We start from the raw sequence: 24546 nt of genomic DNA, 5'->3' as shown, positions 1-24546 counted from the left end.
CTAGGACTTGCTGAGGTGCTGCTCTGATGACCAGGAGATCGCTGAGCAATGTTCGGTCACCGAGTTGATGGTATTCATAGTGAATTCGCACTTAACAGAGTGGGCCCCAAGAAGGCTGCCATCTTCCACTCCAGGGCATCCCCAAACATAACAGACTCGTTAGGTGGATGTGTCCATAAGCCATGCTAGGAGCCAGCCATTCTATTGTGTAGGTTGGTCACCACTTCCAGAAAAATCTGACAGCCCAAAGCAAAAGTATATTCTGAAAAGATCAAGAGGCAAACTATCAGCACCGTGTGAGGAAAATTAGGCATCTCATTCCAGTTCTTTCTTCTCTATCCCTAATTCTCCATTTACCTTATGCCACTCCTATGCATAAGCTAAAAATCTGCTACTCTCACATTAGAAACAGATGAACACAGATATGGCCAAAGAGTTTACCCCTCAAACATCAGCACTCCACTGCAGTCTGTCCTCACATTCTGTAGAGAACGAGGTTTATCCTGTATGCCACAGTGAATGATTGTCATAAATATAAAGGGAAGGGTAAACCCCTTTGAAATCCCTCCTGGCCAGGGGAAAGCTCCTCTCACCTGTAAAGGGTTAAGAAGCTAAAGGTAACCTCGCTGGCACCTGACCAAAATGACCAATGAGGAGACAAGATACTTTCAAAAGCTGGGAGGAGGGAGAGAAACAAAGGGTCTGTGTGTCTGTCTATATTCTGTCTTTGCCGGGGATAGACCAGGAATGGAGTCTTAGAACTTTTAGTAAGTAATCTAGCTAGGTACGTGTTAGATTATGATTTCTTTAAGTGGCTGAGAAAAGAACTGTGCTGAATAGAATAACTATTTCTGTCTGTGTATCTTTTTTGTAACTTAAGGTTTTACCTAGAGGGGTTTTCTATGTTTTGAATCTAATTACCCTGTAAGGTATTTACCATCCTGATTTTACAGGGGGGATTTCTTTATTTCTATTTACTTCTATTTTTATTAAAAGTCTTCTTGTAAGAAAACTGAATGTTTTTTCATTGTTCTCAGATCCAAGGGTTTGGGTCTGTGGTCACCTATGCAAATTGGTGAAGCTTTTTATCCAACATTTCCCAGGAAAGGGGGAGTGCAAGTGTTGGGAGGATTGTTCATTGTTCTTAAGATCCAAGGGTCTGGGTCTGTAGTCACCTAGGCAAATTGGTGAGGCTTTTTACCAAACCTTGTCCAGGAAGTGGGGTGCAAGGTTTTAGGAAGTTTTTTGGGGGGAAAGACGTGTCCAAACAGCTCTTCCCCAGTAACCAGTATTAGTTTGGTGGTGGTAGCGGCCAATCCAAGGACAAAGGGTGGAATATTTTGTACCTTGGGGAAGTTTTGACCTAAGCTGGTAAAGATAAGCTTAGGAGGTTTTTCATGCAGGTCCCCACATCTGTACCCTAGAGTTCAGAGTGGGGGATGAACCTTGACAATGGTGATGCCATTGGAAGCCCAGCCCTCACTGTGGAAAGATTCTGGAAGAATTAGTGCTTTTTTCTATGCGGAAATAATTAGTATGAATGTGTCTTGACTGTCAGTGTATTTTAAAGTAAGTTAATAATGATAATATAATAAAACCATTTATACATTCTTTGTTAGGACTTTGCTGTCCCTAATCTTGGGTGGTTGAAACAGTAGTTTTAAGGCTTGTTTTGGCTTAGTTAGTGTTCATTGGGAATTCAGACTTCCACCAGCCACTGAAGGTAGGAGTTATTGTACACTTTGAGGTTAACTTTCAATTGAGAAGTACAGTAAAAATAGCCTAAAGTCTGAAAATGTAGCTTTCTAGTCTTATTTTCCCCATAAAAGTCAGGTGCCTATTCATGATCCCTAGGGTTTGTAAAACACTTTATTTTTTGGTATTTAACTACAAAATGAAATGGAATTATTTTAGTCTCTGGTGTATTGTACTTGAAGAGACCTATGCTGTGATGCAGATATTAACTTTCCGCTGGGACGAACTCAGATGTTTACAGTAAAATAAGTGTATTATATTCTAAATCAAAATTCCATCATACAGTTGCCTCTTATTTTCCCAGCGCAGGAATCATGTTTTCTTAATAAGGTCCTTTCCACTAATATTTTATATTATATATAGTAATCCAAAGGATATGTTGTTTTTAGGTGTGAGCAAAATGATTTGGATACATAAGGAATGTCCCAAAATCCATCTTTCAGAATTCAGACAGAATTGAACCTGAGCCATTATCAGAATTTCAAACTTTTGGTTTGGTTTGTGTGTCTCTGCAGAAGACTTCCTAATGTCAGGTAGGAATGGAATCAGAGTGAGGAAAGTTCTTCTGGTGGTGTTCATGACCTGGCCAAGTCCAGGATTGCTCTAGAAACCCCTAACAAATTTGCCTTTGTTTTGTGTCACCATGAACTCAGGAAAAGCCAGTTCTTAGAATTCTAATGTTACTGGTTCCAGCTGGGCACATCTCCTACCATACACCCTTTGCTGGCACAGTGTCAGCTAGTATTTTCCCTGCCTGTTCCCTTCTGACTGGGATTGGTGAAGGATTGCTGTAACTAGCTGCTCCAGGTTGTGGGGCCACCTGGCTCCACCCCACTGGCTCTCATGCCTTACTCACCACATTGCATCTCTTTACAATTCTCCATGTCTTAATCCTAGCAAAAAAACAACAACACCACACACTCAGATGTAATGTATCAGCTTTATTGGCAGTCAACACTGCCTGCTTCATTTGCCATATTGAGGCGCCAAGCCTTGCAACCCCTATTGTCTAAAATAACTCTGCTTCTGTTTTCATTTGCAGTCGATTCTGCCTGGGTCAGTCATCACATGGGGACTCCTGGCTGGTGGCTGTCATTGCATCTGTGGGTCTGAGTCCTTCCACATGCTGGGCTTTTGTACAGCTGAACCCTGGTCTTTATCTTCTTTTTGCCCCCCGCTTTGTTTGCCTTAGACACTTGCAGTAGGTAGCCCAGCAGCTATATTTGTTGATCCAAGGCTGGCTGGACAGTGTTCTTCATCAGGCATGATGTCCTGGAACTTAGTGGGACTGGTTCAGCTGTGGGATTCCCTGACAAGGGTCACAAAGAGGTGTTGAGTCCCAGGCAAAGTACCTAACAGTGCTGCTGGTCGCTTTCACTGTTGCCTGTAATTCAGCTTTGAAACCACCTTGGAAGTCTTCGAAATCTTTAGCCTCAAGAGGCCAAGATTGGAGAGGCTCTTCGTTCGTGTCACCCATGTGGCATGAGTTCAGTTCGACAGACCCTGAAGTGGCACTGTGACTCCATTGGGCAGTCAGTGGGCCCTGTGTTATGGATGTGTGAAAACCAACTTCTTGTCAAGTGAGGCACTGACCGCTTCAGAGCACTGAGTCTGGGATCCTGGTGTGCAACTCTCCCCTGGCAGCAATGGGCTGATGCCCCCATCCACCTCACACTGGAGCTAGTAAATCTGTTCTACAGCCCGAGGCACCTTAGTTTCATCTAATGTGTTTATGCTGGCCCTGATGTCAGTACCTCAGAGCTGTCAGTCTCCACAGGCCTTGGCTCATCCAGGACACTCCGTGCTTCTCTCAGTGCCAATGTAAATGCAGAGCTGATGTTGTGCTCTAGGAGCTGCAGTGCTCCCACCCCGGGGTCATCTCCTCAGCTTGTGTCACCTTACTGGAACGACCCTTTCTTCAGTGGCTTCTTAGATAAGGGTCTAATCTCCATGTACTTCATGTCACTTATCTATAGAATCTGCATAACAAGGAAGCTGAAAAAAAATTAATTCTCTGCTACAGCAGACTGGCTAACGGCTGACCTTATCTGACCTATTCTTTTATTTATAGTAGTTTGTAACCACAAATTTCATACTTTTTCATGTATTATTTTTATAATCTGGTTCAAAGCTAGCTAATTTTTAGAGCTGGTCAGGATTGTTTTGGCTAAATGCTGTGGTCAGAAAATGCTGATTCATTGAAACCAAAGCTGTTCCCAGGCAAGGGTTGGTTTTAGCAAATTTCTCATTTAAAAAAAAATATCAGAAGAAAAGTTTGGAAACTTTCAGAACTTCCCATTTTCACATTTTTGAAATGATTTTTTTTTTTTAAATTTGAAATAACTTTTTTGTTTGGAAATTTAAGCTGGTATTTTAAAACGAGAGTCAAAATTGAAATGAAATGTTTCAAAATTATTGAAACAAAACATTTCAATTGATCTGAACCATTTTTTTCCAGATTGTCAGTTTTTGAAGATTTGTGACATTCTGACTTTTTGTCCCAGTTCAGGATGAGAAAATTTTTGAAATCTCCACTTTTTTTTTTCCAGAGTGGGAAAAATGTTTTCCACCCAGCTTTCACTAGTTTTCTTCATATAATAGTATCCTATCTTCTCACTCATGCCTGTCTTGCCATTGAAAAAATGAGAAATTGTAGTTCAGAAAGGATCTATCTTAGATAAGGGATCATGTAAAGAGATGCAATGAATTCTACTTCTTCCCTTAAAAGAACTAATTTCCCCATCTACAGGTCTGAAAAATTAAAAAAAAAAAAAAACAATTCAATTTTTAGATGCTTTACCATACATACTACGCGACAGCCATGGTTCACTGGCTCCACTTCACCCTTCTCTTTCCTCTGGTCACTTTTGATTAGCAAATTCTTCACTTTTAATAACTAACTAAAGCTGATATGCTCTAATTGTTTAGTTAACTAGATTTTATTGCATTCCAATTGGAATACTGCACTTTGCATTATCAGTTTGCATATCATAGAAAGTGTGGGTCATATAACCATTCTTCCTCTTATACTACTTACTGCCCCACTTCTGCAATAGGCTTTCGAGGCTGAGAGCCAAATGAACCAATAGAGCACCAAGGGGAAATCAAATTTCCAGTGACATGAAGGAAGGATTACACTTGCCTTACTCCTGCTAAGAAGCAATTATTCTGTAATGAAGATTACAAATTATGCCCATAACAATGAAGCCTTGCTATGGCTTTAAACAGTTTTAATTCATCATACATATTTGGCATAATATTGATAATTATCTGGGATGATATCACAGGCCTTCCTTGTAGTATTATGAAATAATCAACTCATTAAAATCCCCTACAATGAAAGATGGAGTAATACCAATAAAATGAGGAGTTTAACCTGGATTTATAAAATCAGACACCCAAAAGGAACCTTTACAGCGATTCTGGGAAGGGAATATGTCTCCTCCGGTTAGGATCTCATTCTGCTTCCATTGAGGTCAAAGGGAATTTTGCCATTGACTTCAGTGAGAACAAGATCAGCTTCAAAATGTCTAAGGTTTGGAATATGTTGACTGCCATCTAAACGAATCTGTTCCATATGAACCACTGAAGTCAATAGGAATAGAACTAGAACCATAAAGCCCAGAGAATTTCAAAGTCAGCCCCAAATCTGCCTTAAAAGAGTTCTTTCTGCTGGGGAATTTTGGCCAAGTGGTAGCCATAGATAAGACGTGGAGTCAGAGTGGTAGGGGAGGAAAGACTGCAAAGAGGATCCTGGACAAGGATATGCACCTGGGGCACAGCATTCTCCTGTTCTCCAGCAAACAGTCCCTCAGTTTGTGTGTCTCCTTGTCCTTTAAAACGAGAGCTAGGACATTCCATTTCAACAGCTCTGTTAAAAGAATGTGAATGTTCCAAAGCAAAGTACTCAGAAGTCAGGAAGCTCCATAATTAATGCTGACCTTGGGTTCAGGTCTGTAAGGGTGTGCCTGCACGGCAATAAAGCACCCGTGGCTGTCCCATGTTAGGCTCACGAGACTCAGGTAGCCGGGCTATAAAATTGCTTTGGGACCCCACAAAGGGGGAGAGTCCCAGAGCTCGGGCTTCAGTCCAAGCCCAAACGTCTACACTGAAATTATAGAATCATAGAATATCAGGGTTGGAAGGGACCTCAGGAGGTCATCTAGTCCAACCCCCTGCTCAAAGCAGGACCAATCCCCAACTAAATCATCCCAGCCAGGGCTTTGTCAAGCCTGACCTTGAAAATATCTAAGGAAGGAGATTCTACCACCTCCCTAGGTAACGCATTCCAGTGTTTCACCACCCTCGTCGTGAAAAAGTTTTTCCTAATATCCAACCTAAACCTCCCCCACTGCAACTTGAGACCATTACTCCTTGTTCTGTCATCAGCTACCACTGAGAACAGTCTAGATCCATCCTCTTTGGAACCCCCTTTCAGGTAGTTGAAAGCAGCTATCAAATCCCCCCTCATTCTTCTCTTCCGCAGATTAAACAATCCCAGTTCCCTCAGCCTCTCCTCATAAATCATGTGTTCCAGTCCCCTAATCATTTTTGTTGCCCTCTGCTGGACTCTTTCCAACTTTTCCACCTCCTTCTTGTAGTGTGGGGCCCAAAACTGGACACAATACTCCAGATGAGGCCTCACCAATGTCGAATAGAGGGGAACGATCGCATATAGCCTTGCAGCCCAAGCCTGAGTCAGCTGACACGGGTCAGCCACGGATGTTTTATTGCCTTGTAGGCATACCCCAAATGTAAGCAGGACTTGTTTCTTCTCACCTACCTGGAACACAGAGGTGGGAAATGGGCAGGGCATTGGTTCTACATACATGCACCCTCTGCTTGTTGGCCAAGGTAGCTGGGTGGTGTAGGGATGGAATAGTGGTATAGGTCAGCAGCTAACTACTATCCCAACAAGTGAGAAGGAAGGAAGGGATGCATTGTGACCCAGAGGTCACAGAGGTGTCTTTGAGGCAGAAAGCCTCTGGGGCTATCCTGCAGATGATGCAGCCTCTTGTTCAAGGTTAGGCCTAAAGGCACGGTCTGGCCCTAAACAGACAAAGGGGCAGGGGTGACACAAGAAGCAGACTTAACAGTGGTATGACTGAGTCCTTTTGTTCCACAAATGCATTTGTGGGTTGATTGTTTTTTTCAATTGTGTAATATATATCCCTATCATTGGAGGTTTTTTTAGAATATATTAGACCAACACCTGGCCATGATGGTCTAGGTATAATTAATCCTCAAGACTACATGGCCTCTTGAGGACCTTCCAGGCCTATGATTTTATTAAATTCACTACGAACCTGAGTTTAGTATAGATTTCAGGGCTGGCTATGTTGAAATATACTATGAGAATTCTCATGTACAAGCATTAGAGAAGATAATGCAGATACATTGGTGCATGTCCCAGAAAATCCTTTTTGACTTCCAATCTGGGGATTGATTAGCTTTGCAGGACCATGGTCAAGTCAGGAGCTCCTATAAGTGTAATTAGGATGTTGTGTAATCAGAACAGGAGGAATGTATAGCTCAGTTAGCCAAGTACACAAGTCTGATGCCTGCAGTTCCCCTTTCTAAGCCACTACAGACTGATTAAAGCATAGAAGAACAGAAGTAAAGTGAAAACACCTTACTGGAGGGACTCCTTATTTCATTGAGATAATTATCTCCCACTGTTTGTGTGACTCATCTGGGATACCGAAGTAGGACATAGGTAGACTAGAATGGCAAAGGAAAAGGCAATTTAACAGGCCCTCTGACACTGTGAAAAGCCCTCTCAGTGTCTCCTTGAAGAAATTTCAGAGTAACAGCCATGTTAGGTCTGTATTCGCAAAAAGAAAAGGAGTACTTGTGGCACCTTAGAGAATATGCTCAAATAAATTGGTTAGTCTCTAAGGTGCCACAAGTACTCCTTTTCTTCTTGAAGAAATTGACATGCTACTTCCTGCTGGCAGTGCCCTCTGCCTCCTTTTTGTGGGGGTCAACAAGAAAGGAGAAGTTCATTGTGCTAAGCAATATGGTAAGCTGAAGGTGGGATTCTGCTTTGGCATGAGGAGGGCAGAGCGGAAAAGTGGAGGAGGGAGCCCAGAAAAGCGGAGACTGTACTTCTCAATAAAACAAAGAATAATAACTCATTATGCCAGATTCTGGTTAAATCCTGAATGAATGTGCACGGTGCAAAGCCATAAGGAACCTCCATCTAATCACATGCTCTTCACCAGGACCAGACAGAATTCTGGCCCCCCGTCTGAAATGTTTTGATTTCACACCGGAGCAGCGTTTGGCCATCGAAAATCATGCTGTGGGAATCTGTTCAACCCTCTTTACCTAGGGCACCTGGAGGCAGGCTTTCAAGGTTTACATTTGACTTGGCTGCCATGCGGTGGTCAGCAGTGAGCAATCACACCATCCTCTTTTCCTGTGAGCTGCACTGATTATTTTTGTTTGAACTGAGCTGTAGAGAAATGCATAACGTGGTGTGTAAAAGAACTCTGCTTTCTGAGTGCACCAGGGAGACAGCGCGTGTAAAAAACCGCTTCTGACTCCTGTAGGGTTTCAACTAATGTACAATCAAAGAAAAAAAAAAGCTATATTCATCACAGCCTGGCAATAGAGGCTTTTTCATTTAATTAAAAACTACTGCCACTGTGTATGCGACTACACCGCACACTCCTGTGACTGTCTGTACAAGGTCACTAATGCCCTGTCTGGAACAAGGGACATTACAGGAACAGGTACGTCTAATTGATGGCAACAAACATGCATTGCCATTGAGTGCAGAGGAAATACTGATTGGTTTTCATGCTACTGTAGTTCCAACATAGTAATGCAAAACGGCTACCAGATGTCAGGGGGGACTGTCGGCCCCCTACTAACAGTCACCGGGGGGGTGCTTTAGTTGCCAGCTCCCAGTACTGAAAGGGGACAGGGTCGATGGGGAATCATGACCCTGAGACTGACAGCCCCCAGGAACAATGGGGAGAGGCCAATGCTCCAGGTCAGCCTGAATGACAGGGCGGGCAGGCTAATCATAGAATCATAGAATCTATGATTCTATGATTCTATGAATGACAGGGCGGGCAGGCTAATCAGGGAGTCAAGAGGCCAGGGAGGTCCCAGGATTTGCCTGGGTCAGACAGAGTGGAGCAGAGCTAAAGAGAAAGCAGGGGCCCGAGCTGAGCTGGGGAGCCGAGCCGTGCCAGATCCAGAGAGATCAGACCCTGTCCTGGGAGCAGAGCTGCAGCCCCAAAGCCAGAGGCACAGCCCAGAGAGAGCAGACTTGTCCTGGGAGCCGAGCTGCAGCAACCAGAGCCAGAGGGGCCAGAAAAGCAGCCCAGGAAGCAGGTCAGTGCTGGGAGCAGAGTCACAGAAGCAGCCTGCAGAGCAGACCTGTCCTGGGAGCACAGCTGCAGCAACCAGAGGCAGAGGGGCCAAAGAAGCAGCCCAGGGAGCTGGAGGCAGAACAACAGCAGCTGTGCAGAGACAGAGTGGTGCAGCTGGGGCTGGAGCAGTCCAGAGCTGGGTGCAGTGAGCAGCTGGGGAGAGCGAGGGGGACCCTGGGCAGCGGGCCCAGCACAGGGAGACGCCTCAGCCAAGGGGCTCTGCAGGCCAGGCTTGGATCGTAACCCCGACAGGGTGGGGGCGACACTGGGAAGAGGGGTCCTACCTCTTAGAGCCTGAGAGCGTGAGGCCACCACCAGAGCACGTGTCCAACCCACAGCATCCCTGCAGCACAGCCAGGGCCAGAGAAGGAGGCCTGGGACTTACAAGGAGCAGACTGTGAACTGCCCTGACATTCCAGAGACACTGTTTGTGATGTTCCCTGCCACAGAGCAGGGTGATGTGTTTCCTTTAATCTTTCCCATTATTCCTTATTCTTTTTAAAATTAATTGTTGATTAAATAACTTGCATTTGCTTTAACTTGTATATAATGGTCAGTGGGTCAGAGAAGTGCCCAGGGCAGAGAGAGCCCCCAGAGCGGGGACACCCTAGCCCCTGTCCTGGGTGACCGCAGCAGGGTTGGGGGTCGAGCCCCCCAGGAATGCTGGGCCCAGCCTTGTTGGGGTTACAAGGACTCTGCCAGACAGGAGAGTGGAAGGGGAGTCCTCAAGGGCAGGGAGACCACTGGGTAAAGGAAGTGGGAGCGAGGACTCAGATCGCTAGCCCACTTCACCGGGGTTGTGCAGAAGCCAGAAAAGTTCCCCATGAGAGCGGGACTATTCCACAGCTTACACATACACAAAATAAAGATGCCAGCTCTTGCAATTTTAGTTAGCCTATCAGGCATTTGATTTCATACAGCTTGTCTAGAAAAATGCAAACAGCAAAAGATAAATCTGTTACTATATCAATACTCAACAGTCATCTTTCCCACCGCCCTTCCTTTAGGATCAAATCTTGAGAGAAGTTGAGCAGCTGCAAATCCCACGGGTTTTCTTACAAGCTGCAGAAGTCCAGCACCACTCAGGATCAGCAAGTATGACTGTTTTGCCTATATCATCCGCTGCTGCTCCATTGACATTGTTAATTGACAATTTCTCACTTCCCCCAGTACCTTTCTCAATGACAAAGGAGAGAGCTCACAGATAGATCCTGGGAGCAAAAAGCCATTAGCAGCATCTCACTCTTCCTGCTTTCACACTTAATCTTTTCATTTGGCATTAGGCAAAGAGGTCTGCCACTAAATCTGTTCCTAGGTGAGCCCAGAGGCAGCACTACACCAGAGAGACATCTCAGCCGCAGGAAGAGGGAAAGTGATGTGTTGTGTAAGCCTCCTTGGAGGCAAAGAGTTAAGCACAGGCAGTATACCTCACTGTAAAAGTATATTTCATCTCTGTAAAATAGATTTCCAAGCCTAGTTAAAGCCTCACCTCTAGAAAATGTTTATGTAATATTGTGGGTGCTTAAAATGAAAAGAAAGGTTGAAGGGATTTATTTTTAAAATGGGGACTTCTTTGTATGGTATCAATTATACTGTGAAGCACATAGTGAAGAGAATGATCTAAAAAGCACCTTCCTGGTGCTTCCTGGTCTCCCTGAGAGTTTTCACATGGCCGCACCTCAGCAGCCTGCTCCGTTTGGTGCAGAACCTGTAGGTATGCTTTTGGGTGCTTGGGTTCTGGGATACAGGTAGTAAAAAGGTGTAGCTTTATGGTGACACAAGTGATACATCCTCTGTCTCCGTGCTTTGCAGGAGCAGCTTTGCAGTGTGAAAACATAAGGAAGGGTGTTTTTTAGCATGAAGACCAATGTGCCAGCAGCGCCCTAGTGTTTCTAGGAGATACACACAGCATAGCCTGACTGTTGGAGTTCAAGTTCAAGGATAGCGAATCACATAGCTCTGCAGCTGATTTCCAAGAGTTCTACAAGCTCAAGTATTAAATGCATTGGTATTGGCAAAAAGGACTCTCTAGCTGTTCCTATTGCAGAAAACAAAAGAAGCAATGGGTTTGATTCTCTTTCTTACTCTGGTGTAAATGAGGATCAACACCATTGATATAAATGAGAGAAGAATCCGTCTGATAATCCCGGTTAGCGTGTTGCTGCTTGAAGAGGCATAGAGATGGCTGGTGTGATTCCAGTGAGGAATCGTGCTGCAAAAAAGTTGCAAAATACTCTGTGCTGTTGGTTTCTAAGCAGAACAAGTATCTAGACTGAACGAATCATGTGCTAAACAATGCTAACACCAGATTTAGGGGTTGATACTGTCCATTGTGAACAAAACAAAATAACCCAGGGAGGTAGGTGAACTGTATAACGGATAATTGATATGGTGTGGTATATTGCTGTGTTTATTTTGACAGATCTGTGTGTATAGCAGCATTATGTGGGAGGGATTCCATCTCCGCATTTTGAGGATTGTTCTCCATAAGGTGTACACACCCTGTTCGCTATCACATTCCTAGTTCTGAATGCTTAATCCAGAACAGGTTGCCTTCTCCAAAAGAAATGTGGGTCAGTAAATCAATAGATTAAATGCAGCTGTATACATAGATTTTATCTGTATTGAAAATATTTCCATTTACTAACCAAACCAGGTGTAATTTAATACAAATTATTACTGTAAAAGTGTGGAATATTCTTTGTTGTAGCTGTTTCACAATATATACAGGAATCACCAGGGGAAATTCTTTGGCCTCTGTTATGGAGTAGGTCAGTTAAGATGACCGTCAGGCCTTCAAAATCTAAGAATACCATGAAGGAGCTGCGACAACAGTATGGAAACTGACTCTATGAAATAGAACAGTGCAGCGTCGCCAGGCATAGTGCTCGGTGAAGTGAAAGGCATATCAGAAACTGACTGCTCATCTGAAGGATGCCACCCAGCCTGTGGCATGTTACTGCAGAAAAGCTAGTTTATGTCCCTTGAGTGCAATGCATGCCAACCGCCACAACATGCTGCACTGTTAACAGCAGAATGTTGCAGCAGCTTGGACTGATCAGGTCCATAGTGTTACTAAGTGAGTTGAAAGAGGGACAGTCCTACAGATAGATCAGAGAGAGGCAAAAACCATATGGGCCCTACAGATTCATCCAAAGGTTTTGACACTTTTCAGACAATGCTAATCTTAGTCGCTCTCCTCATCTGCTGTTTGTCACTCCTGATAAACAGTCAAGGAGCTGGCCATGGAATGGATAGGCAGAACAAGATACATGGTGGATGAATAATTCATACAGCAAGTCAAAACTCATCCATAATCATGGTTAATGCATGTTTACCACCAGTGTAAATAGGAAAGCATTGCTGACAACCACAAACTCAAGCCTAAAACTGCCAAAACAAAGAGAGCAATGCAGTCCAGAAGCTGTACGGCTCTTCCGCTGCCCAGAGGGACCACAGCTATTTTGGGGGAACGGAGCAAAGATCAGAGTCAATCCCCAAGCATTGAAAATTTCCCCTTAGCCTATTCATCATGCAAAGGCATAAACATATATTTTCTCAACATTGGCCATGTCCTAGCTAGTGTCATTCCTTTCATTGCTAGTGTCACAGTCATTTTGTTTTTGAAAAAATCCACAGGGCCCAATTCTGTAGACAAATCTGCCATTGACATGAGTAAAGACAGCAGGATTGGGCCGATAATGGTACCCTGTCAACCTCCATTATAAGGGATGAGGAAGAAAAAAGATAAATTGTTATAATCTGATATAAAAACATAACTGAAAAAAATTATATGGTAGGAAAAATTAAGGACATTAATCTAACAAAGAGAAGGAGAGTTTATCTGTATGAAATCTTTCCTGGCTCTTTGTTTCTCTTCAGCTCCCTTTGTTGTGTTTTGTATATTTTCATGGTTCTATCTTTAAGATCCTTGATAGATTGATCATAAGAAACCTACAAGCAATAATACATGATACAATGAACTTAGTTAACTCTTGCCTTTCCCATTTCCCATAAGGACCCACTTCACACTGCAAACACTTTTTAAGTAAACACATCTGCCAGATACACATCTTCTCCAGACTTACAACTTTCTGTCTCTTCCCCACCCCTATTTCCTTTGTCTCTTTTGGTCTAATTTGAGAAACAAAAGATCCACCTATCACTAGTTCAAAGGCCAAGCAAAGAAGGGGTGTTGGTTAAAAATGCTCACAGACAATAGAACCTAACCCTATTCTCTACAACTAACCAATACATTATCACACACTAACGAACAATGTATTCACTGAAATAGTTTAAAAGCAAGAAATCAATTAGAAATATTCATACAATAATGTTTCTTTGTATAAAACGGAAAAAACTAATGGCTACTTCTGTTAACTGTACAGTGAGACAAATCTATTCTCTTCTAAGGATATTTCTTGTATGGATTTGGTGCCCAGGTCTCCATTGCACCTCCACGGCACACTTATTTATACCAGCACACAGTGGGAATAAAACATTACCATATCAAAATGATGGTGCTCTACATCCACCCAGTGCTGGTGTAAATTGCTACAAATGGTGCAGGGCAAATGGTCACACAAGCCCATGATCTCTCACTGAAATCTATTATAGTGTAACTGCCTCTGATCCTTTCATCTCTACCCGCTGCTGTGTCCCCGCTTCTATCTTAAGCACTAGATTCATTAGGTAAAATCCTGGCACCATTTAAATCAATGGCAAAATTCTCCATTGACTTCAACAGGACCAAGATTTCACATATACATTATTGTAGGATAGCTTAGCAATACTAGAGATACTCCTCCAGAGCCAGATCCAAACTCCACTGAAATCACTGCTGTTGCTCCATCAGCTGAAAGACTTTAAGGCCAGAAGGAACTAGATCATCTCGTCTGACCTCCTGCATAACACAAAGGATAGAATTTCACCCAGTGATTCCTGCATCCAGTTCATAGCCTCAAGAGCTAGATGCTATTTTTAGAGAGACTTGATTTAGGAGAATCTACCACATCCTTTGGTAAATTGTTTCACTTGTTAACAACTTTCACTGTTAACTTGCCTTTGGATCACTTAGCAAAATTTTAGATAGATAGATAGATAGATAGATAGATAGATGGGTATGCATTTAGTTCAACAAACACGGGCTAAATAAAAATGTTGATTGCAACATGGTGTGTTGGTTCTCATTTGTTACCAGCAAGTCCAGCTCAACACTGAACAATGGCACACCTAGAAGCGATGAGACTGTGGACATTTTGCAACTGCTGAACTGCTACATTTGAACATCAATTGTGATTTTGTTACTGGAAGAGTTCCTCCCAAAGGCTTTGCCAAAGGTCTTTTTTCTTTAAACAGCTGTCCCTTATAGGCAGGTTCATTTAAATAAAAGTGGGGCATAATAAGTTAAGTGAAAAATCAAAGAAACTGAATTGTTCAAGTAGTTGTATAAAAACAGCGTGGCAGAAAATCAAACTGTCCTTTCTCCCTTTGCTTTCCTATTGATTTTAAGGGAAAGCAGCTGCAGTTTATTTTCCTGGTGTTCTTGTTCATAAATTCTCTCTTTTCCGTAATGATTAAAAACCTGCTCCATCACAAAGAGGCTCAGTCTATATATGGAAACTTTAAAGCCTTGGAAACAGATACTCGGGTCCTCCCCCAGTTAAACATTTATTTGAGAGCTCTTGTTTTCCTTGCTAACACATCAGATTCCCAAAGACTTTCTCCCTTGCCAAAGGGCAACTCCTTGTGCTGATGGATGAATGAGCCGTTTCTCCATGCCTAGAACATGTCAGGTAAAGAAAATATTTAGAAGGCATTGTGTAAAACTTAAGTTACTTACTAGTAATTGTTCCACTCTTGCTGCGTTGATCTGTAGTCAGCAGTCACAAAGTGGGAGACAAGGGATGTTGTTTGCATCGTTGCCTACTGGGAAGTACATAATTCTTGAAAGCCTTCAATGAAAGGCAGCAAATGATGAATCAGTCTCAGAAGAATTAGAACTGCACCTAGAAAAAGAGAGCGCTGCCGGAGTTCCGTTTCCCTTTATCAGTTCCTTCGGCGCACTCCCTTTGCCCATTCACCATGGTGACAGCGCCAAACAGTTGCAATTAAGACATTACACTTGAAGTTGGTCTAATTATTGGTTTCTAATTATTGGATTTTTTTTTTTAGTTGATTGCTTTTTTAAATGGCTTCTAATAACATGTTCCTGCTACAAAAGCCATGTTGGTTGCCTGCAAGCAAATTTCCCATTAACTATACAGAATAGATATCCCACAGGTTATTTCAGCGCAGATCAGGGCAACTGTTTCTCCATCAATCTACTTTGTATGGGAGTTACGCATGCAAGTTCTCCCTTGCACAAATGGGAGCTCAGATCTTGAATTCCCTGCTGTGACTCCAATCCCAAGAGGGGGCATTGCCCATTGCCATCATATAAATGTTCACTGCTACTACTGCAGAGTCCCCAGGGGTGAGATTCACAAGGGCACCTTAGTGCGTAACTCCCACTTTAGGCACCTAAGTCCAGCATTTAGGCACAACTGGCATCCCCTTGTTCAGCTGCTGCCTAACTCTAAGGTATGTCTACACTGCAAATAAGAACCAATGGCTGGCCCTTGTCCCCTGACTCAGGCTATGGGTGCTGGGCTGTGGGGCTGTTTAATTGCAGGGTAGACATGTGGGCGCAGGCTGCAGTCCAAGCTCTGGGACCCTCCCACCTTGCAGAGCTAGAGCCCAGGCTCCGGAAGCCCAGAAGTCTGCATGCCATAAAACATCCCCTTAGCCTTAGCCAGCTAGCATGGGCCAGCCACTGGTGTCTAATTGCAGTGTGCACGTACCTGAAGTGCCTAAATTCTCTAGGTGCCCAGTTTTCACTGGTAAAGTCCTTAAGGTGCCTATGTTTTAGCTGCTGGGCATGCGCACAGTCCTCACACCACCCAGTAGGTTGGCACCTAACACACCCGCATCCCAGTAGAATTCACAAAGCAGATATTGCCCTCTGCCTTTGGGGCCCTATGCAGGGGCTTAACCCCCTTCACCTGCAAGTTAGTGAATGTCCCCAGTTAGTCATGCTTTGCTCCTGGGGAGGCGAGTAGCTAATTGGCTCCAGGCCAGAGGAGGCGGAGCTAAGCTGTAATCAATACTCTGACAGAGCTCAGTTGTGGAGCAGGTTGTGGAGGAGACAGGTCTCTCTGGCTGAGAGAAGCCAGGGTTAGGGACACAGACACAGACAATGGGGGCACCACAGGCTCTTGCATGGGAAGCCCTGCCGTAGGGTTTACAAGTAGAGAACAGAACCCTTCATTATCCAGAGGTGGCAGAAGAATGGTTTTGTTTGGGCTTGTTTATGATACCCCGGAAGGGGTCTGAACTTAGGTGCCTTGGCTGGAAGGCTGAGCCACAGGAGATCTGGCTCTAGAGGCAGGCAGCCTGCTGGAGGTGCTGGAGCTGAAATGCGTGGCAATGTCCTGAATTAACACAAGGGGATGCTCCAAGGGTGAGTCAGCACCACCACAGGCCAGATTGAGTAGACCTGCTCAGAGCACAGCTAAATCCTCACGAAACAGCCCTGCCCTTGTAGCTCTTAGCCCAGAGGTTAGGGCATGCCTCCAGGATATGGCAGTGCCTTGTTCAGTTCCCCCTTCTCCCTGACATGCTGCAGTAATTTGAAATAAAGGTTGATAGGGTGACACAACTTCTTCCTTGTTTAGTGACAAAGCTGATCTAGCATAGGTGCCTCACTCCAGGAGGGGATTCATGGCTGAGAACCTAGAGCAGAAATAGGTGCTTCTCTCTGACCTGGGGCAGGACGTAGGCCATGCTCTTCTCAACACTTCTTATTGGCTGTTCTAGGTGCCTCCATGCTTAGCTTTTTGAATCCCCATCTTAGGCACCTAATTCTTCCTGTGCGTTTTACAGGGAGCCTCACGGTTGTGAATGCCACTAAGTGGTGAGGCACTTAGCAGTCTGGCTCTGCGATGCTGAGCACGACAGCACCTAACGCCCCCTTGGGAGTCTCACCCTATACGTAGCACATATCCAGCACTGGCATAGGATCCTCTCTTCCATTCCTTTTATAGAAAGGGATGCCAGTAAACAACGTAACCTCCGGATTATAAAGTCACCCAATACACTAGCTTGTGAAAAATTTCCCGGGAATCTGCAGTTGAATTTTGTCCAAACAATAGGCCAGCCAATTGGATAATTGAGGATTGTTTTTTAACCTGAAATACGCCATAAGATCAAGAGGGTGTGTTGCTGCCATGTAGGGCATTTAGTCTCTACTTGTCAGGCAAAGAAACATCAGAGGGAGAAAAGATAGGAAATGAATTCAGTATAGTACCCATAAGGAGCCATGATGTTTTCCTGCTTTAAAGACCACCTGTGCCCCATTCTGATCTGAACCCAGCTGTATTCTTGTGTAACTCCACTGACCACAGTTCCTCCTGATGTGCACTAGTGTCAATGAGAACAGAATCAGGCTCACTGACTTCTCTTTTGAAAAACATTCTTTCCTGCTTATCAGTAGGCGACTTACTTTTTCCTGTATTTCTATCCCCCTATTTTTATTACTCAGAACAGTTGTATGAATAAAGATTTCATTGCTTAGGAATTCATCTGCTCAACCTTCTTTATGCCTCCATTGAAATTACTATCCTTTGTTTGTGACATTAATATTAGTTGCTGTGGAGATGAAGATGATGATGTCTCAGAGGGTTCTGATTTCAAAGGAGGCAGCAGCAACAGGGGTAAATGAACTGTAAAGGAAAAACAGATCTTGTCATCATGAAAATGTCTTTAGGAATATAAAAAAAGAAGGGAAGAAGAAACAGAACACAGATGATGAACTAATAGAACTGTTTCCATGAGAGATGTTTTAAAAGTTTTCCAGGAGTCTTTCAAAGGCTACTACTTCAGTATTAAAAAGTAAAGCAGTGAATCCAACCATGTTTAATTTGGCTGATTTTCTCCTTCTTTAAAGTGAAGTTTGCTACTTGTGAAAGGGGCTGAAGTGAGCAATGGGTAAGTCTTTCAAAATTAGACATCTAAAGTTCAACTCCTAAATCCATAATTAGGCACCTGCCTGATTTCCAAAAAATGTTGAGCACTCAATGGCCCCCAAAATACCATCTTATATTAAAAAGTCTTGCCCTCTGTGTTTTTCTACTGAATAGGTATTTTGGCTTCAAAGTTTTACTTTGCTTAAGTATTGACAGAAAATTGAAAACTGTATCCCCCCTGTAGATCTACTACTCACAGTGGATTCAGTTATAGACAGGACCTCAGCATGTGAATGTCAGGTCACTTGCTTTGAAGACTTTTACCTGGTGCCATGTGAAAACCATGAGAAATGCTGCATTTTGTACAGTTTTGATGCCAGACCTTACTTGGGCCCAGGATCACTACTGGGCTTTGTGAACCTTAGGGTGTGACTATGCATCAGAGGTGTGACTGCCACATTGGTGAATGAGCCCCGACTAGCTTTGAGCTCGCTAGCTCCAAGAAGAGTGCAGCTGCTGAAGCAAAAGCTAGCCACTTGAGTACATGGCTAGCAGAGTTGGATTAAAGGATTTTGGGGCCCTGTGTGCTATGGAACTTGGGCTCCCCCCACTCTCTCTGAGGTCAGAGGTCCTGGGTGGAGTGGGGTCCTGCCCTCTGGGGGTGGGAGGATGGAGTCCCTTCTCTTAGGGGGTGGGAAGCCCTGGGGATATGGTTGTAGAGCAAGTTCCTGTCAGACAAAACTGGCCTAGCTCCCTGTTCTGGCCTATTGGCTTTGAAGAAGTGTGCAGGACCTTCCCCTGCAATGCTCCCTTCCTGGTCCTGCTGCCCTGAGCGGGGCTGTGGTCCATATTATTGATTTGGGCTGGCTAAGGTAAGTTTTGGATTTTTGGGGAGGAGGGGGTTACCAGTGGTCAGGAGCTCTGTGGAGATGGGGGCCCTGTGCAAGTGCACCGAGCGCACACTGGTTAATTCAGATCTGATCCCCAGGGTCAGTCCCGGGCGGGCTTGTACAGCGTCACTGCTATTGTCATTCAGGCTAACCAGATCAAAACTGCTTGTGTTGCAGTCACCCTCTCAGACATACCTGGAGAGAGCCTTTGCACCTTTAGTGACAGGTCCAGATAGCCTGATACTGCTTCCAGGTAAAAGAGCTCCTCTTTGAGCTCTAGTCTTTGGGCTCACGCTTTTAGGTGGAGAGGTTATGTGTACAGTCTCTGCTGACAAGACATCCAAGGAGTGGTCTCATGTCATCTGAATTATCAAGTGAACCTCAGTTCATTTGGGGAGGGGGAGGTCATTGGGAATAATTTGCACATAATTGTGACATGGGCCCAACTCTGTAACTCTTGTTTTGCACAGAACTGCTGGTTACTTCACTGAGAGTCTGACACACAGAGCAACTACAGGATCAGGCTTGTGTATTTACCCTGAGAATGGAGAATTCATGGAGATAAGTAACTGCTATGTGAGTTTACTCACAATGACTTACAACAGAGGTCCTTCAACTTGCCCAAATGTGGACCACATCTTCATAGAGAAATTATCTATGAGTGACTCCCATTGGTAATCACACAGACCACCTCCCCCTGTCCACTGGTGATCACAAAAACCCTCTTCACTCCCACTGGTGATCTCACAGGCCACTAGTCTATCAATTAGCTATTGCATAGATCACCTTCCCTTCCATTCACCACAAGGCTCTTCTCTTCTCTTCTCCAAGCTCATGTAAGCCTCACCATTTCCCCTCTCACTGGAGATTGCCTGGACCACTTTCCACTGCTGACTGCTGAGACCACCTCCCCTTCCACTGGTGGTCCCAGAATATTCCTCTGGCAACTAGAGCAACTCTGCTGACATGGACAAGTAATATTAGGAAAGTGTCTGGTATTTTTAACTTCCTTTAATATAATTTAGAAGCTGGAAACAAGGAAGAGGAAACAGCATCATTAACCATCCAGCTTTTCACAGGACACGAGTAAGTGCTCTGTGAACCACAAATGGTTTACAGGCCACAATACATGGTAACTATGCCTGCAAAAAGCATGGATCCTTGTGTTGTGCTATTTTTTCTCACCCAAATATAAAGCTTTGCTTTGCTTGTGACAATAATATGCTACAAAGCATTCGTGAAATGTGCATTAGCTGCGTAAGACCAAAGTACATAAATTGGTTGTGTGATTTATGTAAATTACAAAATTGTAAATGCTTTAGAAATTAAGCTACTAATCTGTAATGTAAACATAATAAAATATTTCAAAAGCCATTCATTTTGTGTAGCATGACAAATGCCACATAGTAACTGTACAAATTGCTTTATTTTTGGTTTTTGCCATCTGAAACTGAGTAATGTAATTGACAAGGCTGGATAATCCACAGCAAGGAAACAAACACCTGGTTTTTGTTGTGTTTTGTTTTTAATTATGTTTTATGTGATTTCATTTCTTTTGACTCAAAAATACTGATCTTGGTGTGGAAATTCAACTTTTAACTGCCTTGTTTTTAACAAATTAGCAAAACTGACTAAAGAAAAATATAATTTCCGCGTTGTTGTTTTTTAAGGTGCTTTTAATTCTGAAGCTTTTATATTCTAAACCACTGTTCCATAATAAATGCTACAACCTTTCACTTAAAAACACATGAAGATTTGCACCTGGACTTCTATAGCACATGTTTGCATGCAAAATTGTGCACACAATTCTAGGTGCACACTTTGAAGTTGCAAATACCTATTGCATACACTTTATATACTGAGACCTGGAACATATCGGTAAACCTGCAATGAGACAGCACACAGCTATGCTGCCCCAGCAGATACCCATAGAAGGAATCAACATGTTTTGTTCTCATTTGGCCTTTAAAAATATAAATCAATAAAAATACATCTTTTGAATGAAGAGTGTTTCAAAACAACAAATGGAAATGATCCATCCCAATCATGTCAAAATGGTAATGCTTTGTTCCAATTTCTTGTCCCCTAAAACAAAATGTAGTTGAAATCACAACATTCCCATGGGGAAATTTGATAAAATGACATTTTCCGACAGAAAGACATTCCATCTCAAAATTTTTGACCAGCTCTAGATCTGTCCTTGTCCAGACAAGGATAGCCAGGCCACATGCTCGGCATGGGTGTGCAAGTTTTAAAATCTACTGTTCAGAAAGCCTAGAGATCTGACTTTGTGAGTTACAGGGGAGTGTTCAAATCAGTTTAGCAAGTGACCCTGGGTTGCATTCGTAACACTTTTAAGATTATTATCCCTTAGCTAATAGTGACGCTGATTCTCTCAGTAAATGTTGTCAGCAGACATGTTTTACCGAACGGTTGGGTTTTCTAGACTCTGTGTAGGGATTGTATTGGTCACCTTTTATGCTACTTATTCATTCTTCAACACATTTATTTTTAGGGCCCCAGGATGCTTTTAAAACCTGTCCTGGCCGTTTGTCTCTTGCTCACATTCCTCCTTCTTTTTACACTGTTGTAAATAAAACTCCCATAGAGACAAATTTTCCCATGGCAGGAGGAGAAGCAACAGTTGAGCCACCTCTGTGACACTCTTCCTTAGTGCCCTGAGTCATATAGAGAACCATGCAGGGGGAGGAGCACAGGGACAAGGCAAAGTGCATTGTCTCTCTACCTGCCCCGTGAGGAAGCTGTTCAGATATAAATATGGAATTATCTGAACAGAGCTCTCTGTGCATTGTGGAAGCCCCTTTTGGGTGGCATTTCAGGAATAGCTTCTTTTACAATGTTTACCTGAATTTTATGGGATAATTGTTGTGGCTCGCCACTGATTGCATCCGACCAGAAGATTTATAGGTTCTTGTCCAATTCAGACTGCAGGGTCCGAGAACTCAGAGAGTTCTATATCAGGAGAGGACTCTCGGGGTGCTTGGCAAAAACATTTACACTGAGGACAATACCAAATTGATAAAAGCTTTATTGAGACTACCAAAGAATACAAAATGTTATGAAACTTATGACTGCAAAACAGTAAAAGAATTCCAAAACTCCTGTTGGTAAGATTCATATTATAAGTACCTTAACATAACATACGCACACCCTTCCTTGAGGACCTGGTAATAGGAGGTGAAGGACCAGGCTTACTCCTGGCATGCCCGATAACACGATGGATCTGGCTTCCCCAATAGTTAGGAATGTCGAATAGTTATACTATACAACACAAGCTGAGCCGATAGCGTGATAGAAGATAGAATGATAGGTAGATGAAAAGATAGACTATAGAATATAGGAGGACAACGAAAAGAAAGAGCTAAAAAGCTCCCTATGATATCCTTACAAGGTATTTTATAGCATCCTGATGCTATGTAATTCAGGCCCAACCTACTATACCCAAATCTTGTTTCCGTACCCCAAGAAATTTATGGGTACCCTTATCCTATAGGTTAGTGGATTATGACACTTCGTCTCTACATATTATCTCACTCCAAAAACTGCCAGCCTAGGCTCTCTTGGCGACTTCCAGGTTTGTGGTATACCCTGCAGTTACCAACTCGTTGCAGACGCCATATAAACCTGTTCATTGTTGTGTGTAGTTCCTCCCTTTGTTTCCCCAAAATTCAGGGACCATTCCTATCTGTGCCAAAGGTTGCCAGCTTTTATGCTGATTTACTCTTAACTGTTTATACTTTTTGCTATTTAGCACATCTTACTGGATACAGGCCGGTAGGCTTCTTACATTTCAGCAAAACTTATTCTATGTATAATTATTAGGAAACACACCCTAATTTCATAGGAATTAATACTGATAAAATATAAGAATCATATATGAAATGGATTAATTCAGAAAGAGAAACATATTATTTGATACGGATGGCTGGATTAGCAGGATATAATAGCTAGCAAAGCAGTCCTATGGGCTACCACAGATGCTTTGTAATCACGGCTGCACTGGAACCCTGCTTAGTGGGAGCCATGTGAGAGCTGCAGGGGGGCAACAGCCAGCACAGAGGGGAAGAATGGAGGGAGGAAGGATGGGCCAATGGTTAGGGCGCTAACCCTAACTTGTGTTCAGTTCCCTGTTAAGGCACAGATTTCCTGTATGACCTTTGGTGCATCACTTATTCTCTCTATGCCTTGCTGCCCCATCTATCAATGGGGATAACAGCACTGACCTGCCTCACGGGGGTTGTGAGAATAAATACTGTCTAGATTGCAAGGCATGCAGATCCTATGGTAATAGGAGCCAACTGTGTACCTTAGATAGAAGGACTCTGTTCAGGTGGCATAACCCTTCCACAGGATCCACACAGACCTCATGAGATCCATAGAGTTTGAGAAAAGGAGGACTTGTGGCACCTTAGAGACTAACCAATTTATTTGAGCATAAGCTTTCGTGAGCTACAGCTCACTTCATCAGATGCATGGAGTGGAAAATACAGTGGGGAGATTTATATACACAGAGAACATGAAACAGTGGGTGTTACCATACACACTGTAACAAGAGTGATCAGGTAAGGTGAGCTATTACCAGCAGGAGAGCGGGGGGAGGGAGGAACCTTTTGTAGTGATAATCAAGGTGGGCCATTTCCAGCAGTTGACAAGAAAGTGTGAGGAACAGTGGTGGTGGGGGAAATAAACATGGGGAAATAGTTTTACTTTGTGTAATGACACATCCACTCCCAGTCTTTATTCAAGCCTAAGTTAATTGTATCCAGTTTGTAAATTAATTCCAATTCAGCAGTCTCTCATTGGAGTCAGTTTTTGAAGTTTTTTTGTTGAAGAATTGCCACATTTAGGTCTGTAATCGAGTGACCAAAGAGATTGAAGTGTTCTCCAACTGGTTTTTGAATGTTATAATTCTTGACGTCTGATTTGTGTCCATTGATTCTTTTACGTAGAGACTGTCCAGTTTGGCCAATGTACATGGCAGAGGAGCATTTCTGGCACATGATGGCATATATCACATTGGTGGATGTGCAGGTGAACAAGTCTCTGATAGTGTGGCTGATGCGATTAGGCCCTATGATGGTGTCCCCTGAATAGATATGTGGACACAGTTGGCAACAGGCTTTTTTGCAAGGATAGGTTCCTGGGTTAGTGGTTCTGTTGTGTGGTGTGTGGTTGCTGGTGAGCATTTGCTTCAGGTTGGGGGTCTGTCTGTAAGCAAGGACTGGCCAAGGACAAGATCTGTGAGAGTGATGGGTCGTCCTTCAGGATAGGTTGTAGATCCTTGATGATGCGTTGGAGAGGTTTTAGTTGGGGGCTGAAGGTGATGGCTAGTGGCGTTCTGTTATTTTCTTTGTTGGGACTGTCCTGTAGTAGGTAAAATCTGGATACTCTTCTAGCTCTGTCAATCTGTTTCTTCACTTCAGCAGGTGGGTATTGTAGTTTTAAGAATGCTTGATAGAGATCTTGTAGGTGTTTGTCTCTGTCTGAGGG

Source organism: Eretmochelys imbricata, chromosome 4, assembly GCF_965152235.1.
Source record: "Eretmochelys imbricata isolate rEreImb1 chromosome 4, rEreImb1.hap1, whole genome shotgun sequence".
In the NCBI taxonomy this organism is placed as follows: Eukaryota; Metazoa; Chordata; order Testudines; family Cheloniidae; genus Eretmochelys; species Eretmochelys imbricata.
The sequence above is the reverse complement of the archived record's forward strand: the minus strand, read 5'-3'. Positions refer to the sequence as shown.